We start from the raw sequence: 19,507 nt of genomic DNA, 5'->3' as shown, positions 1-19,507 counted from the left end.
ATGGAGAGGGACAGAGGCCAGGAAGGTTACTGGTGCGCACAGTGAGGGTGGAGTCCTCAGGATCCCATATCACTGCTATTCGATAAGCAGCAGGGGACCTACTGCAAACACATCATGACATTTCTGGGGCGTTGGTGAATTATTACAACACACTATATTAGTTTAAGTTCAAGGTGAGCCAGGCAGCAATGGATAACTATCTCGATCAGGTAGGACTGTACTGGCTGGCCTAGGGGGGGGAAGAGGGACTGGCTAGGTAGTCCGCTCACTGCACAGGAGATACATGCTGCCATCAATGCGCTCCCCTCTGTGAAAGCTTCTGGCCCTGACAGGTTCTCGGCCGACTTCTACAAAGCATGCGCATCAATTGTGGTTCCTCACCTGTTGAACATGCATCAGCAGTCGCTGAAGACAGGTGCCCTTTGCCCCCCCCACCCGAGTCGATGAGGGAAGCAGTGATCCGCTTACTCTTAAAACTGGGGAAGAACGCGGAGGACTGCTCATCATATCGGTCCATCTCTTTGATAAACCTGGACAATAGGATACTGGCTAGGGTGCTCACAAATAGGCTCACTCCGCTAATGCTGAAATGCTGAGGTGCATCCTGGAAGACCAGGCAGTCTTCATCCCCGGCCGGTCCACCTCGTATAGATTGTGCAGGGTGAACGGCCTCCTCTTGGTGCTAGAACAAAGTTCTTCAGTGGTATCAGCCCTTCTCGATGCCAAGAAGGCATTCGATTTTATTTTCGGTGCTTAAGCACATGGGAATGGGGAGGCGTTTATGTCAATGGTTTCCCTGCTGTAAACGGTCCCTGAGGCGAGGCTAGGGGTGAATGGTAGACTGTCCAACCCCATTGGGATGGGAAAGGGCACGAGGCAGGGATGCACCGTCCCCCACGCTATTTGCTTTGGTGGTAGAGCCATTGGCAGAGATGGTCAGATCCAGGCACATTGGATGGAGTTTGGGCAAATCCACTGGGCTCAACATTAGCCCTGCAAAGTCAGTATTGTTCCCCTTGACTGAGGGAGTAGAGAGGTTCTGTGACGGGATGGGCTCCGAATGGCACAGAGAAAGCACTCGCTACCTGGGAGTAGTCTAGCACCGTCCTCTGAGGTGTTATATCTGGAGAACTACGGGGCGAAACTGACTCTAGTCTGAGTGACTTTGGGGAGTTGGAGGAATTTATCATTATCCTTATATGGGTGGATATCCTTGATATAAAATGGTCATTCTTCCCTGGTTCTTGTACACAATACTGAACGTGCCTACAACGGTTTCCCCTTCATTTTTTAAACCTTTGAAGACTATGATTGCAGGCTTCATATGGCAGGGGAGACAGACTTGAGTGCGCTGGAGCAAGCTAACGGCCCCGCAGGAGAGGGGTGGGCTTGCGCTCCCGGACCTCGAGGCCTACCAGATTGCGGCACAGGCAACATTCCTGGCTTATTGGTACGACCCGGCTCCGGACAGATCCCAAGTCCAGATTGAGAGAGTACTGGTAGCACAGTCACTATTGAGGGCAGTAATACTCAGATCTCTTCAATGCATTGCCAGGCCCAAAAACATGGTTGAGATCACCTATGATGCCAGAAGGCGCATTCACTAAGGTTTGCAGAGGGAAGTGTTATACACCCCCCTCCTTCCTGTAACGCATTTACCGGGGATCCCACTGACTAGTGAGGGTGTATATGCAATGTATGGCTAAACTGGGAATCTCCCCCTGGCAGGGTTTGTTAACTGGAGGGCAATTTCTGACACTGGATGAATTCAAGGAGAAGGGTGGAATGTCAGCGCTGGACTTTTTTCTATATTTTAGTTTAGGCAAAGGGCTGAACAAACAGTTCCTCTCCTTCCCCTGGGAGCCCCCCATGGCCCAGGTACTGCACAGAGTGGTCAGCGTGGGGAAGAGAGTTACGTTAGTGTCCAGGCTGTATGCCAGAATAGTTGAAAAATCAGCTGGATGGACTGACGATTCCCGTGGCAAGTCGCCTTGGGTGTCCCTCTATCACATTATACGTGGAGTTTTTGCTGCGCACAAACCAAGAGGGTGGCACTCAATCACAGGTTTACACTAATCCACTTTTAAATGTTTGCACCAGTTTTGTCTAACCCCAGTTGACCTACACAAGTTCTTTCCGAAGACGCCCGATTCCTGACGGAGATTCAGTGCCTCACCGGCCACGTTTATGCACCTAGCGTGGCAGTGTCCTCAAATACGCACCTTTTGGACACAGTTATTCAACACTATCAGTGGGATTATAGGGAAGGTAATAACACCCACCACCATGGTGGCTTTGCTGGGGTATACAAAGGAGATGAAGAAGCATGTTAAGCGCCTCCTTGGTCTTCTATTGTTGTTGGCAAAGAGGAGCGGCGCCATGGTGTGGGGCAGGGGTCGGCCCCCTTCGCATGACCAGTGGGAAATTGACAGTATGTACTACCATGATGTGGAGGCCGAGTACTGTTCCACTTTACATCCCTCTGCTACCCCGCAGAACATTTGGGGACCCTACGTGGCCTGCTTAATGTCAGTTGAATGCATGGTCTCCAGTAGCCTGAGGAGCATGCCTGATACATAACAACACTGAGTGTTTCTCCCAGGTCATGTCTAATGCTAGCACGTGGGGCGGGATTGGAAAAGTAATGCTGTCTTTTTCTACTACATTTATTTGATTTTGCGGTTGTAAGAGCTAATAAAAAATCAAAACAAAATAAATAAGAGCAGCCCAATTCACAAAGGGCACCTAAGATGTGCTCATTGAGATGCCCTGTTTCCCCTTTGCGCAAACAAGGTTATTTTTGGGGCATTTTAAAGCACATCACAAATTCACTAACAGGATGTGCTTTAAAATGCCCAGAAACAAAGGTCCAACCCCTGTGCCTGTTTCAAAAGGGGCAGGTGAATGAGCCCCGTTTCTGGGCATTTTCATGTGCAAATAATGAGAGGTAATTTCTGACCCTGTCATGATTTCTTCTCAAGTGTGACAGCAGCGGGTTAAACCGCGGCTGTCACACTAGAATGTCCATCCTCGAAATGGGTATAGGAATGCTTTTAATTTTTTCGGTAATTTCACGGACCTTTTAACTGTCCGTCTTGGGGAAATGCGCTCCCAGCTACTACATGGTTGCTAGGAGCCTGGAACACATTAGTTTCAGGATGCATGCAAGGTGGTTGGACAGTGCATATTTGGGCTACAGCCCAACCCCTCCAGAAATACTCAGGTCAACTTTGTGAATACGGTGACCCGAGTCTTTCTGAAAGTCATCCCACTTAATAGAGTCACATTTGAAATGTGTATATTACAGGCCGCCAAAGCAGCTACTTTAACATCTTACTCACTACATCCATATTGCCTCTGAGGAAGAGGTGGGTATCGGGACCCTATTTTCTAGCAGTAACAACAAAGATTGGATCTGGCACCAGATGTACCTCCACTTCACATGTCCACTAGAAAATCAGTTTTGTTCTCATTTTTGTGTCATGTTTTATTGAACGGAGCTCCAGCTCTTCTGAGAAATGTGTGTGGTTTGGCTGTCATTAAATTATGACAAAAAATAGGACGTTTTTCCTGTAGAGAATCTACTATAAACTTGTCCCATACATTTTATTCTTCTTCTTCAGAGTCTATTATCCCTGACTCTGCCGCCTTATTGGGAAACCTCTGCTGGATAAAGCCTTTGACTTCATATGTATATAGGTCATGTAATGACTCCTGAAATGTCAAGGCTTCAGTTGTGCTGGAAACTGACTCTTAGGGCACTAAATCAATCCTCTAAGTTGGTGAAAAAAATAAAGATTGGTGCACCTGAAAGTTCATAATTTTGCATATGCCATGGACTTCAAGATCTTGCTGTGTGGTGAACCTTCTGGTCCCTCTTCCCTTTGGCCACTGGCAGTGTAGCAGTGATGGGCTCTTTTTCTGTGTCTGTTTTTTTTTTAACTTTGACATTTGTTTATTGGAAATTTAGTGTTGAAACTCCCGAAACGTGCTTAATGTTTTTTGTGCAAACCTGGCGAAAATGTGTTTTGGTACTGATGCTTCTCATTTTTTGGGGACCTGCAGAAAGTGTGATTGCTGGACTTGTGGGGCATGAATGCAGAGGTAGGTTGTTTTCAACAATTCCCCAGAGAACCCATTGTGCTTTTACGCCGGTCGTTTAGTGGTGCTTTGGAACCTAATGGAGATTGGGCACTTGCCTTTGTTTTGTCGGAGTAACTGCCATTGTAGTGCACATCCGTTTTGGTCTCAAAACCTTCCGTCTTTGCTGAGTCATTCATTCATTCATTGACCCCAAAGCCACAGAACGCCCGGCCTCCATGCCATATGCCACCCAATGTTTTGATTTATGTGTTTATAGGCATACATCTGAAGAGGTGCATGTGGTGTCACAGTGATCCCATGGTAACCATCAACTACACAGTCAGTCTTTATCTTTAGGAACTGATCATTAAATCCCGGCAAACAGAAATAAGTCTTGTCAAGATAACAAAAAAACATGTGAAAGTAGAAATTCACAAAGAAATGTACAAAGGCTTGCTGCATAACTATTCTGAAAGTACTCTTTTTACTATCCCACCCAAATGACTAAATGTCAACGTATGCATATCATTTTAATCTAAAATACATTCAAGCTCCAGAAATGTGGTGTGGTGGGGGGTGGGCATACAAAGTGTTGAGTTTAGAAAATGGGGGTGCATGAAGAATGCATAATGGGAGTTGAGGAATGGGACTGTGGGCCAAGGACGAGGGGCTCTTTGCGCCTGGCCAGGCTGTTGTAGACCTGTATGTCCATGGAGTGCCCCGACACATGGACACAGCTCTAACACTCGGAGCCCAAGTACGTGGACAACAGCAAATGCTTCTTGGCAGAGCGTGCCAGACCCCATGAACAGCCTGCCTTTTCAGCCATTCCCCAAACTGCAGGCACACACGATGAAAGTAAACTACCCATGAAAGACTGGCTGTGCCTGCTAAAGATTTGCAGGTCCAGCCTATACCTCCTCCCTGATATTAAAGAGGGCACGATGACTGCTATTAAAAGGGCAGGCCCTGTGTCAACTTCCCCTCCCAGCCCGCAATGGCCATTTTATAGCACTTTGTTTCTACATTTACTACAATAGGTTGCTTTAAAAGGTGAGAGTTCATAATGATTTCACAAGAACATCGTAGAAATGTTCACTAAATTTTTAGGTACAATTTTCTGTAAGTTATTAACATTTACTTTAATATATTTACAAAACAATATGTTATAGTATTTTTTTTATTTCAAACCGTTGTTTTTAGTTTGATCAACAAACTTTTACACTATTTACATATACATTTGTTAGGTTAAGAACATATTTACAAAAGTAAAATGAAACTTCATCAATTATTACCTTCACTTTGTCAACATTGTATTACCAACATATAAAAAGGAATTTAGTTAATGTAATCAAGCTTCCTATAATCTAAATCTTGGAAACTAATAGTAACCCAATTCACAATTTATATATATATTGAAATTCCTAGTATGTTACAACATACTATTTTAACAAGTACAATTCATTAGTTCAAGATTGTTTGTCGTGATCATATCTAAAGAGTGCAATATTTATCTCCAAATCACTAACATAGAACCATTGAGCCTACTACCGTATTCAACCTTCATCTCTAATTGACAACTTGTTCTCCAGTTCCAAGTTTATGATTGTAAGAAACTGGTACAACAACAAGATAGTTTTTACACAATTGCCCCACAAGCAGGATAACCAAAACCATTCCCTTGCCGGCCCCGTACTGCCCACTCTTTCAAATCAAATTATTTTGATGCGATCATTTTCAAAATACACGCAATATGTCACCAGATGCTTCGTGGACTCTAACTGACTGGCACATTTGCAAAATCTACAATTGTTAGCAGCATTATGGGACATTTGCAGATACCAGCTCTTAATTCTTTTCAATGATAACATCTGATTCAATCTGAACCTTAAATAAATGTCCCGTGCTTTATTGCATGGGAAATGTACCAAATAAAGCTTATGTGGGAGTCTCCCAGTACATAATTACAGAATTTTGCAGCTTCTTTGTAGGATTTCAAGGACTCAATCGTATTCAAGGTCTTACTCCAATCATGGTAAAAAAAACAGTTCTTAACATGTGCTAGTCGAAATTCCAAATCCATGGGAGTAAGAGCCATCTCAGCTAATAGAGACACCATTTTGTCCTAGTATTTGGAGATGGATGGCGGATTGCAAGCAACTATCATTTTCTCCCGATCCTCGTATAACGAATTGACTGGGGGGGGAATACCATTTTTGCTAGATTAGACCGCAACCGCCAATTATAACGAGCTGACAAGGAAGTAAGGCCTAACTCCTGCCTCAGTACAGCATTAGGAATAGACTTAGCTAAGCGCAAAACTCCCTTCCATAGACCTACTTGGAGTTGATCAAGAAACTTATCGATATCGACAAGACATGTCCAGAGCATACAAAATTGTTGACTCAACTTTTAGTGTGTAGAATTCCATTAAAGGAACTAAAGAAAATTTGCAATATTTGATATAAACCATGCGCATTTGAGTGGCGAGAAATTTTACCCTTTTGTTCAATTCTTCTTTCCACATTGTGATCGAATTTGTGTCAGTTATTAGATACCCTAGATACTTAATGGTGGTTGCCCGGGCAATTGGAATTTTGTCGATGGTCCATTTCCAAGTGCAGGCAAGTTTAACACGCGATTTCAGCAGGGTACGTGTATACAGGTATCAGCAGATATCATAGAGGCCTGGTCGGTGTTATGGATGTTGGAGTCCACCCTAAGCAAAGCCCACGTGGAGCGTCTGTCATCACGACATAAATTTGCAATCATCCTCTGGTTTGTCAAATTATGTAAATAACGCTTGTGATTCAAACATTTGTTACGATAAGTATTGCAGATGGCCTTTTTTTCCCTATTATACTCCTCAATAGAGAGGAAGGCTCTCTTTAGTTTGCATATGGTGGCATTTTTCGAGCGTTTGGCCAATTGGATGGTCTTACTAGCTAAATATGAGTTGTACGTCTTGGAATCCTCAAATGATCACCAAAGCCAGGCTCAATTGTCATAATTTTGCTACACTTGTCCTGGAGATTTGCCGAAATGGCATAATGGTCAATACAAGAGATTTTAGAGCCCCTCCTCCATGTGTGGGAAGTTGCCATCGAATCAAAGGGAACAAAGGATATTTCCCAATTCGCAAAATACTCTCTCCATAATTGCCCTCTGTTTACAACCGGAGAATGACTTGTGTCAAGTGAAGATGCAATTAATGCGTCATACGATTTAGAGCAAAGAGCATTAAAATCCCCCCTATCACTATTCGACAAGCCGGATACTGGGACATTATTTCATCAAATAAGCCATCATGCTCATGAAGCAGACTTGGTACCTTTGCTAGAGCCAGACTGTGGTAAAGAGCAATGACAAGATAGGGATCAGAAGATGCCTCATTAAAGAAGACCACCACCGCCAATATTACATCTGTTTTGTGGACTTCCTGTATTCTCATTTTTAAATTGGTATTCACAAATATGGCCAGTCCACCAAAAGGCCTCCCGCTAGGCCACCGCTGAGCCATCACTTGATGAGCAGTAAATCCTTGCAACAGGAGCTTGTGCTCACACATAGGTTCTTGGCACAATAAGATGTCAATTTCAGTTTGAAGTGAGTTATTTTTTGCCCATGTATTCAAATTAGTAAACCCACAAAAATTCCAGGACAAGATCGTCAAAGAATAAGGCTTTCTACGTGGGGATATTGTCCATGGCGGGATTTAGTGTGGTGGTTAACGATGTCAACCAAGACCAATCTTTGCTGATGTTTGACAAGGAAACAAGCTGAGCAATTACTACAGCCTTCGCCTTTTCCTGGACAGCTAAGCTGTTATCATGTACAAGGTGAGGATTAATGATTTCCACCGGTGTTTCATTAAACCTGATGGCATCATCAATGGAGTCAAAGAGGTATGGAGACAAACCAATCATTTGCAGTTCTCTTTTGTACTGACACACCTAGTCTGCAATAATAGCCATTGAACTTTGCGCACCATTCGATGATTATTTATAGCAAGAAGGGTAATCCATTCAATATCAGCAGTATTTAAAGTTCTCAGTGCAGGAATTTTATTAAATGCCTGTAAGAGACAAGAGCGGTTAAGTCGCTTGTCACCATTTATATCAGGATTACTCACCCAACCCATTATGGTTGAGGAGATTGATGGAGGTTTTTCATTAGCTGTGCAACCATCCCCTAAAAAAGTTAAAGGGGGGGATGGTACATGATAGGGTTCTTTCAAGGACCTAGCCGCCTCCCGCAATCACTCTGGATTATAGTTGGGAGGGGAGTTCATGAACCACTGCCTTTAGGGACTTTCCTAAATTCTCCACCTTTTTTGGGGGGGGACAATTTCACTGGTGTGGCAGACTGTATTGACTCCCCAACTTCACTTTTCTCACCAGTGATTTTCCCCACCTGTGTCACTTTATTTTCTATTTGTTTGTAAAAGGAGGACAGGTGCGTTTGTTGGGAAGGAGGAAATTTGGCCTCTGAGTCCTTTAGAGCAATCGATGGTCTTCTGGAAGGGTTAGTCACAACCTCAAATTTAATGGGGAGGGCTGTTGGCATGGTCCCTCTGTTGCCATTTGACTGGTGCACTAGACTCCCCATAGTGTTCTGTTTATCGTCAATGCTATGAAGTTGCAAGGCATTTTTACTCTCCACAGAGAGTTCTTCAATATTGATTCCTTGTTCTCTATCAGAGCTAGGATGAGAATCTTGGGCACTATTTCCTATGATATTTTGTTGGGGGCTTTTTTATGTTTTTAACTTTTTTTATTTTTTTGCGCTGACACCTTGAAGGCTGCCAGCACAGCCTGCCTATCAGCTTTTCTTATCAGGGCACGCAGAAAGAGACATTTCTCCTTTCGGGAGGCAAAAAACCACCCTGAGCGAGCAGAGTGAGCATTACTCTTGCCATCATTTTCTTCTAACTGGACAATGGCGGTTCGGGCTTCTTCAAGCCCTTACGGTGCTGATGGACTATTCGGATGAGAGACTTTGCATATTTCAATGTCGTAAGTAGGAGATATTTGCACCCCAAACTGCTCATCGGGTTTAGTCTGGAGAAAGAATAATAATTGCTCTATTTTTTCTGTGTTGTAAATGACCTTTTGACACAGTTGAGCATGTGTGAGAATTTGCAACGAAGGTCCGTCTTTTTGAGGTGCAGGAGTTTTAGCAAAAGATTGCACAAATGAAAAAGACGTGGGTGGCACCTCTTGACGCAAGGACGGCTGCTCCTTAACTTCCAAGAGAACAGTCTGAGTTGCAGTTGTGACAAGACTAGGCACACCTCTATTCGGAGGAGTATAACAACCGCCTTCTCGTCTGTAGGAATCCGCAAAAATATACCCTTCGAGCTTGTTAATTTTAGTTAAGGAACAAGTTACTTACCTGTAACTGTTGTTCTCCAGCATGGGTCTGGCATGGATTCACATGCTCATGAATATTCCCCGTCGTCAGGCCGGGAATCCTCGGTATAGAAAAAATCAGTATCAGTTTCGTTTCTGATCTGTCTTTCTCAGTAGTAACCAATCACTGGTCTCTGGGTCATACTGCCCCCAGCCAATGACTGCCCTCTCCCTAAGCCCCGCCCCTGGCAGCCATCCTCAGATTTGGTAGCACGTGAAGTGGCGGTATGACCAAGTGAAGAGCCGCAGAGGGGTAGGCGGGAGGGTTCGCATGTGAATCCATGCCAGACCCATGCTGGAGAACAACAGTTGCAGGTAAGTAACTTGTTCCTTCTCCAGCGTGGGGTCTGGCATGGATTCACATGCTCATGAATATAAGAATACATAGCAGTATACACATGCACAACCACGGGAGGTGGCAAAAGGCTCAATATCAAGCAATACAACAACTCAACATTAAGCAACTCTTACCTCCTCACCAGGCCACCTTAGGCGAACAGGTTGCGCAGCACTGCCTGGCCGACTCTGGACTCCTCCCTGGAATCCTGGTCGACGCAGTAGAATCTTGTGAAGGTGTGCGTCGACCTCCACGTAGCAGCCCTGCAGATGTTGAGCAGGGGCACACCAGACAGGAACGCCATAGTAGTAGCGATCGCTCTGGTCGAATGGGCCCTCGGACGGCCTGGCAACGGTCGGTTTGCCAACCGGTGACAGTGGATGATGCAGCCGGAGAGCCATCTGGAAATGGAAGTCTTCGAGAGAGCCTTCCCTTGATTCACAGGTCCAAAGTTCACAAACAGCTGTGATGTCTTCCGAAAAACTCTTCGTGCTGTCCACGTAGAACTTCAGCGCTCTAGCTACATCCAGTGTCCTCTCAGCCGGCGACGAAGGCGACGGGAAGAAAACTGGCAACACCAAGGGCTTGTTGAGGTGGAAGTCCGACGGCACCTTGGGCATGAGTCCTCAGCACCACCCTCGTGTCGTGAAAAGTCAAGTATGGAGGCTCGGAAGACAGGGCCTGGATCTCTCCCACTCGTCGTGCAGAGGTGATGGCCAAGAGGAATGCTGTCTTCCACGACATAAACTTCAACGGCACTGAATGCATAGGCTCGAATGGGGCCCCCATGAGCCTAGTCAGCACCACGTTGAGCTCCCACGCCGGGGCAGGGGCCTCCACCGGCGGGAATGATCGGAACAGTCCTTTCATAAATTCCTTCATCAGTCGATGAGACCACAAGGACGCCCGTCCTGTATTTCTGGTGTAACGTGAGACGGCAGCCAGATGTACCTTGATGGAAGCGTGAGATAGGCCAGCATTGGCCAAAGACAATAGGTATGGCAATACTTGAGGGGCCGTAATCCGCAGAGGGTTAATCTTCTGTGCACGGCACCAGACAGAGAACCTCTTCCATTTGTGTCCGTAGCACTTGAGAGTTGAGGATGCCCTGGCCTTCGCAAGAACCTCTCTGCAGTCGGCCGGGATGTCGTATCCTCCAAACTCTAGTGCTGCAGGAGCCAGGCCTGCAAGTTCAGCGACTCTAGTTCGTGATGAAGAATGGCGCCTCCTTCTCTGGAGAGGAGATCCGTGTCCGTCGGCAGCTTGACTGGTGTGGACGCTGACAAGTCCAGAAGGTCCGGGAACCAGATCTGCCTCGGCCACGCCGGTGCGACGAGGATCATCCTGCACCGGGACCTCTTGAGCTGGTTGACGAGCCGGAGTAGCAACGGCAATGGCGGGAACGCATAAAGGAACAGGCTGTCCCAGGGGAACGAGAAAGCATCGCCCATGCTCCTCGGTTGGGGAGACCTGCTGGCGAACCTCCGGCACTTGGAGTTCGCTGCCGTCGCGAAGAGATCGATCTGGGGTACGCCCCATCGTCGGAAGAGTCGGTCCACTTGATCGTGGCGCAGTTCCCACTAGTGGCACGAGCGCAGCTCTCTGCTGAGTGAGTCGGCGATGGTGTTTTTTATCCCTGCCAGATGAAAGGGTACCAGAAACATCCCTTGGGCGACGGCCCAATGCCACAGATCCTGGACTTCCTTGGATAGGGCAGGGGATCTGGTTCCGCCCTGCTTCCGAATGTAAAACATTGTGGTGGTGTTATCTGTGAAGATCCTCACCACCTTGCCCTTGAGGGACGGAAGGAAGGACCTGAGGGCCCAGAACACTGCACGGAGCTCCAAGATGTTGATGTGGAGTGTCTTCTCCTCCGGGAGCCAAAGGCCTCTCGCATGGAGACCCCCGGTGTGCGCTCCCCAACCTTCCAGGGAGGCACCCGTCGTCACTGTCACCTGGTGGGCCGGGGCTAGGAAACCTGTTCCCGCCGTCAGATGACAGCGGACACCCCACCATCGTATCGCCTGACGGAACGCTTCGTCGAGCGGGATCCTGTCCTCAAAGCTGCCCGTCGGCTGGATCCAGTGGGCGTCGAGGAATTCTTGCAAGGGCCGCATCCGAAGTCTTGCAGTGGCGCACCAGATAAATGCAGGAGGACATCATTCCGAGGAGGGACTTGATAGACCTCACTCTGGCCACGTCCATGGCCAGCAGACGTTGCACCTTTCCCAGGATGGTCCTTATCCTTTCCTCCGACGGTGAGGCCCGCCGCGCCACTGTGTCGAGCTGTGCTCCCAGAAACAGGGCGACTTGTGACGGGACCAGGTGGGATTTTGGAAAGTTGATGGAGAACTTTCGGTGTCTCTTTAGAATAGGGATGTGGAAGTATGCATCCTCCAAGTCCAACGACGACAGGAAATCGCTCTCCTCCAGCTGTCCCAGCAAGTGCTGCAGGGTGACCATCCGGAACTTCTGTGCCTTGATGTATTAGTTCAGTCGTCGCAGGTCCAGGATGGGACGCCATCCTCCTGTCTTCTTCTTTACGAGGAAGTATCTTGAGTAAACTCCGGAGCCCCGAAGCCTCTTTGGAACGAGCTCGATGGCACCTTTCCTGAGCATCGCCCTTACTTCCAACAGCAGTTGAGGGACGTGATTTTCCTTCCTGGCCACGGGAGGAATGCAGGGGCACTTCTTCTGGAACTCGAGGGCGTGCCCCAGGGCCAGGGCGTCCAGCACCCAACGGTCGGTGGAGATGGACTCCCACACGCCGACGAACTTCGTCAGCCGGCCTCCCACCGAGGTGCTTCGGCGGGGGCCTGACCAGGCGGTAGGTTCAATCTTGCTTGGAGGCCGCTTTGCCTCCTTGACCACCTTGGCGACGACGGCGGGATCCACCTGACTTGCTGCGTCCCCTGTAGGCCTCCTGCGACGAAGATCTTGCCGCTTGACGGTACGTAGAGGAGCTGCTGCCGGCTCCCTTGGAGGCACCCTGTCTGCCTTCGGAGCTCCGAAAGGACGGCCATCGCTGTTGGAGCACATCCAGTGCACGGGCTGTGTCCGTGTCCGTCTTGATCGCCTGAAGGGACTCATCAACCGCCTTGCCAAAAAAGGTTGTTCCCATCAAAGGGCATGTCCAAAACCTTGGTCTGTACGCCCTGGCGGAAATCCGTCGCCTTGAGCCATCCTCATCGTCTCAGGCAAACGCTGTTGCCCATCTGACGGAAACCGGTGTCGGCGATGTCCGTAGCCACCGTAATGGCGTGGTCCGAGGCAATCTCACCTTCCTGTAAGATTTCCAGGGCCTCAGCCCTCTTGGCGTCCGGAAGGAAGTCCAACAGAGGGGTGATCTTGAACCACAACTCCCTGTCGTAGCGGGCTACGATGGCCAGGGAGTTGGCCGCCTTGATGGTCGTCGCTGCAGATGAGATGACCTGTCGTCCCATCGCATCCAGCTTCCTACCCTCGCCGTCCGGCGGGGAGGTTGAAGTCGAGGCCGATGCCCCCCTGCTTTCTTCTTGGCTGCCACCGAAACGAACAAATCCGGGGTAGGTTGCGCCCTAAGGCACAAGGGAGCAGCGTCGGGGACCCGGTACTTCTTCTCGTACCGGTCCCTCTTCGCAGGAGCCGTGGCAGGGTTCTTGAGGAGGGCGAGCCCCTCATCCCAGATGTCATCAAGAAGCGGTACGGCGAGGACCGTCTTCCTTTTAGCCTCGCGCCGTTGGTAAAGGAACCCTTCCTTCTTCTTTTCTTCGGGGCAGAGCTGGAAGAGCTCGGATGCCCTGGAAATCATAGCATGGAAGGATCCAATCTCGTCGGGCGGGGACGCCCGGGCAGGGGGCGATGGGGGACACGTCCCGTTGTCACCTCCGTCGTCATCCGTACCCGTCGTAGTCGTGTCCATGCCTGAATCATCCCCGTGGGTAGTGGACCGGGGGGAAGGCAGAGAAGGCCGCAGAGGCGGGAGAGGAGGCCTAGGATGCGTCCTCCTCCTCTTAAGTGGTGGGCTCTGGTTCCCCTGTCGGGTCTGGCTCAGGTACCTCCGTCGGGGGAAGGGGCAACCTAGTCCTCATCTCCGAGCATAAGGACTGGATGGCTGACAAAATGGCCGCTGAGGTGTCCTGCGGCACCAGAAACGACGGGAGCGAGGGCTCTTGAGGAGCCTCGTCTGCGACACCGTCGCCCTCTTCGTCGCGCTCATCGGGATCCCTCCCGATGGGCTGGGCCTCCTCCACGACTTGGATGAGCTCCTCTTCAGAGGTCGTGTCCGTATCCACGATGGCCACCAGCCCCTCCCCAACCCTTTCCATAGAGGACTTCTTGGGGGTCTTCTCGATGGGCCTGAAAGACGACTCCCTCCGCGGTGGCAGGAAACTCTGGTACCTGAGGCCGCCTCCACTGGTGTAGCCTCCACAGGCTGAGCCAGGGCCGCGGCGACATCCTCAATCGAGGTCTTAGCAGGGTGAATTAAGGCCAACGTCACCTTCTGTATGCCTGGGGCCTTCACCTTGGGGGGAGGGTCCGAGCCTCGCTCCCCCTCTGCCGGAATCTTCGAGATCGACCGGGGCCTCTCCAGAAGCTTCGCCGGGTTCTCGGACTTCCTCTTACCCAAGCCAGAGAGTTGGCTCGTGGTTGATGGAGCCGGGGAGGATGCGCCCTGCCGGGCAGCCAAGGAGCCCGACCGTCCGGTGCTCCCGGTGCCCACAGACTCGCGGTGCTTAGCCTTTTGTTGGGCCCCCGTCGCCGGGGCACCCTCACAGGATTTAGAAGACCGCTCAGACTTCTTTTTCTTCTTCTCACCTGGCGGGCTCTTACCTTCCAGCCAGTTGGCGAGACGGAGGTGGCGATCCTTCATGGTCCACTGTGACATGGTCCCACAAAACGCGCAGTCCTTTTCCTTGTGCGTCTTGTCCTCATGGAGACAGTAGAGGCATAACGAATGCTCGTCCTCCTTGAAAACGTTCTGAAGCTGGCATCCAGGGCAGGTCCTGAACAGCTTCCCGGGCGTCGAGCTCCCTTTCTCCTGGGCCATGTCCGGGGTAGTCCTCGGAACTTCTGGAATCCTCCAAAAGCGTAACTCGACGAAATCTTCACCCTTGAGGGGCGTAGAAACTCCGAAACGGATCCCCGAAACGGATCCCCGTTGATCGGATGTAGAAACGGTGGAGCTGGAGGCTCTATTTAACCGAAGAAATGAGAAAATCTCCTGAAAAAAGCGCGAAAACGCAGCAAAATCTTGAGAGCTCCAGCACAAGGACTCCCAACACTTGAACGTGCGGTAAAAATCTGAGGATGGCTAACAGGGGCGAGGCTTAGGGAGAGGGCAGTCATTGGCTGGAGGCAGTATGACCCAGAGACCAGTGATTGTTTACTACTGAGAAAGACAGATCAGAAACGAAACTGATACTGATTTTTACTATACCGAAGATTCCTGGCCTGACGACGGGGAATATTCATGAGCATGTGAATCCATGCCAGACCCCATGCTGGAGAATATCTGGGTAAGCGTGGCTTTGCCTTCCCTTAATTCGTAATGCTCGTAATCGTGCCCTCTATCTAGTAGGTTAAGTACCCTTGATAAAACTGGGCATGAGGCTTCAAGGGACTGCATATCTTCAGATGGATCGAGTAAATCAAAGCCCAGGGGGGGTAAGCCATCCCTTTTAGGAGGGGATGGCAGGGGGCCTACAGGAGAAACTGGAGGAATTTTGTCGCCAATGGAGATTGGATTCAAGCATGAGCTGAGGGGTGATGGATTTGGCGATTGTTGCTTGCAGGGCTCGGTTATATGGGAATTATTCAAGTCGCTTGGCGAGCTCCCTCTTTGCAGTGTAGGTGTACATTAGCCATCCTGCCAGCAGGCAGGGTGACAGGGGTCGATGGCCCAACTGATGATCGTACACGTTTTTCTAATTCTGCCAAGACAACCGGGGCAAGAATTGAAGTGTCAGATGGAGAGGAGCTATGGGCATCACTGCTGACATCCTCAGTCATGAGTGGCCCATCTGCTCTCATGCTCAGAACATTTTTAAAGGTAATTGAGCATTGAGAGACATAAGCGGAAAGGCAACAGAGGCAAGAGATGCACGCTGGACTTCTTCTCTTTGAGCACGAGCATAGGAAAAGGCTACCTGTTGACAAATTATATCATTGGACGCAGCCGCGCTCAGCTATGCAGACAACGTTAAGTTGCTGTTTACAAGGGCCACAGCAGTAGTTCTGGTATTATTGCTGGCAGTCGCCCCCCTCTTCTTTGTGGGGCCTACCTGGAAGAGCATTTTTAGGCACAGGCATACTTACAATACGGCCACTACGAAGGCTAGAGGTCATTTTGGTGGTTTGTATGCACTCATGCTGAAAATAAATGACCTTGCATACGTAAACAGCAACTCCCAAAGTATTTACTAATTGCTGCAAATAGATGTCAAACTAAATGCAGGAAGTATAATCAACAGCACTAAAACACGTACATCCATTGATAATTTACCCATGAACATTAAACATTAAGCCGCTTTACTTGAAAATGGACTACTACGGCTACTCTATAGACGCGAGTAGCAATTTTAAAGCACCCACCACGGTAGCTTCCACACTACCTACACAGCCGAACAGCCAAACAGCTGTACACTTCCCATGCACACTATGGGTGCGCGGGGAAGGTGTAATTAAAGGCTGCTGGGATTGAGTGGGTGGATGAGGGGAAGAGCTCCAATGGAGACGCTGCCGCACAGGGAAAAAAGAGAAAAATTGCTACTTTAGTAGCTGCACGTAGCAGCAAACACCCAAGACACCCAAAAAATCACAGTGTCAGTTCGTGATCAGAGTCCCATGAAAGCATACTTTTTAAAGTTCAGAATTCGTTTCACGTTTCGCTGCAAAGGCCAGTCCGCCCTTCCTCTTGCCCATACAGCGTGTCACAGGAGCACGAGCAGCTACAGAGTGCCCAGCCAAACAGCCGTACACTTCCCGTGCACACATATGGTATAGTACTGAGCATGCTCTGTGGCTATTTTACAAACGATTACACTCATATGATTCAATGTATAATTTATTTGGAAGATGCCATTCAAAGATGGCCTCTAGTTTTGGCTCGTTTCCAGAAAGCTTCCTTAGAGACAGTCATTTAGCATCAAAGCCAACAAGCCATTAGTGTGTAACAGACCCCAAATGATAAATATTTCCTGGATTCATGTCAGGCTAATTTGGGTAATCAAAGGCAAGTAAAGGTGAAATTTGCCATCATTAATTACTAGGCTGATTCCCAGAAGACATAAAAAGTGCACATTTGACAGTAGGAAAATTAATTCTTCTTGCAGTGCCACTTACTGACCTCTGGGATCTTCGCTACTGCTGGGAGCAGCCACTGTTAGGGAAATAGTATACTGCAACCGAAAAATAAAGGCTGCGGTATACGGTAGACACATTGCACTACTGTTCAAATTCAAAATTCTAACGCGATTTTTAGTGCGGAAGAGTGCAAATGCTCAGCGATTTGTTTAACAGGAAATGGCAAATTATAAGCACAGGATATGACCTCTATTATAGTTGATGCAGGTTAACTGTCCACCTTTCAAACGGGATAGAGGCTTGGGCAAATCCTTTGCCGTATGCTCAGCTAAAACCTGAAATACTCTTACTCTATCCTACAACAAGAAACCAACATCAGAGCTTTCAGAAGAATGCGCCAGACTCTTCTCTTCAAGTAATTCCACTGCCCCACGACCCGTTGCTCTGCTCTCTGTCCTGTGATATTGTCATCTACTTTGTGTTGTTGTGCGCCCCGATTCCTGCGGGTTCCGGCGCGTTATGAATCGATAAAAATAAAGGAGGTGACCCTAAAGTCAGATTAAACTATGCGTGGTACACATCTGTCACTGTTTAATAGTACAATTTCTGTAACTAAGCAACTCAAGTGATATGCAGTAAAATCCATATATTGTGAGGAGTAACTCCCATTTCTGGACAAAAAAACATTCTTTACAAATGTCTAATGGTGGTAGGCATATACAACAATATATTGCCTCAAAAAACTTGGCAGTTGCTCACCCTCAATTCAATACAATTAAAGTGCAGCCTAAGGCTTTAACCATGTGGCCACTCCCGGGCGAGCAAGGACGAGGGGCTCTTTGCGCCTGGTCAGGCTGTTGTATCCATGTCCATGGTGTGTCCCGACACAGGGACACAGCTCTAACACCTGCAGCCTAAGTATGTGGACAACAGCAAATGCTTCTTGGCAGAGCGTGCCAGAACCCCATGAACAGCCTGCTTTTTCAGCCATCCTCCAAACCTCAGGCACACACAACAAAAGTAAACTACCCATGAAAGACTGGCTGTGTCTGCTAAAGCTTTGCAGGTCCAGCCTATACCTCCTCCTTGATATTAAAGAGGGCATGATGACTGCTATAAAAAGGGAAGCACTGTGTCAACTTCCCCTCCCAGACTGCAATGGCCATTTTGAAGTACTTGGTTTCTACATTTATTACATTAGGTTGCTTTATAAGAGTTCATGTTTAGCAATGACATTGCAGAAATGTTCACTACATTTTTTAGGTAGTTTTCTGTAAGTTATAAACAGTTACTTTAAAAGATTTACAAAACAATATGTTATAGTATTAAATATGATCGGTGTTGTGCCCCTTCATTAAAAGTGACCTTGAGTCTGCTGACCTTTTGCGTAAAACAGCCACAGCTTGTTAACATCCGTGATTAATGTGTCAAGGCAGGACTTCAGTTACAAATGGCAGGACGCAGAGCAAGGAGGGGCTGGGTGCAGCAGTGTCAGATAGGATTTCAGATAAGTGATGCAGCTCACGCTCAGACTGGACAGGCAAGCCGTGGAAAGTGATTATTCAAAAACATAATCCAGTTATAACATTTTAATACAGTCACTAATGCAATGTAAATAATTTCAATGTACATGCGCTAGATTTTGCAACTCTTATGCATCCTATCCAGTAATAAAACTGAAATATACCAAAATCATGAAAAACAAAATAAACTTACATTAGCTATTTTACAAAAGATTACACTCATATGCTTCAATGTATAATTCATTTGGAAGATGCCATTCAAAGATGGCCTCTAGTTTTGGCTTGTTTCCAGAGAGCTTCCCTAAAGACAGTCATCGCAGATGGCCGCAACCATGGAAGAGCTCAGAGCTCAAAGAGTTCCCGAGATTGGCAGGAATGGGTGGAATTAGAAATAGGGATTAGCATGACTAGGGGCAGGGAATGGGAGGGATCAATAACCAAATTACACTTTGTGTCCCTCCTCATTCATGTAGGCCCCTTGTCAGAAACCCTTATCCCTGGGTACACATCTCTCAGTATTTGAATGCAATAGTTTGGGCTATTATAAGTGTTGCAAACCCAAACTAAAATTGATTATTATTGCAGAGCCATCAGAATGCATACTTTGTCATGTACAAGCACAGAAGTTTAATAACAAAGAGAGGACCTACCCAGATTTTTTGTTGTTGCATTTACTAAAATGTTTTTGTTCTTTATCAAGGTTGAGTTCAACAATTCACAAAGCTCAGTATGGTGGTTGTTTATCTTTTTAAGGCAATGCATAATCTTACCACTGAAAAATACGTACTTCTTCACAACTGCCGTTTTGAGGTGGTAGTGGCTGGCCCTTTAACACCAAAAATGATGAAACACTCAAGTAATTTAAAGAA

At 47.8% G+C, this 19,507-nt stretch overlaps 1 protein-coding gene and 1 long non-coding RNA gene across 3 annotated transcripts in view; one reads left to right on the top strand and one right to left on the bottom strand.

The window, feature by feature from the left end:
- The window catches only part of MLXIP (MLX interacting protein), a 1,610,055-nt gene that overhangs the window by 502,765 nt on the left and 1,087,783 nt on the right, over positions 1 to 19,507 (bottom strand). The window lies entirely within an intron of this gene.
- The window catches only part of LOC138492452 (uncharacterized), a 249,553-nt gene that overhangs the window by 91,528 nt on the left and 138,518 nt on the right, over positions 1 to 19,507 (top strand). The gene's annotated exons all lie outside the window — the stretch shown is intronic.

The sequence above is a fragment of the Ambystoma mexicanum genome, chromosome 10, assembly GCF_040938575.1.
Source record: "Ambystoma mexicanum isolate Mex_15411 chromosome 10, UKY_AmexF1_1, whole genome shotgun sequence".
Classification (NCBI taxonomy): Eukaryota; Metazoa; Chordata; class Amphibia; order Caudata; family Ambystomatidae; genus Ambystoma; species Ambystoma mexicanum.
This window is presented reverse-complemented; position numbering and strand designations above follow the sequence as displayed.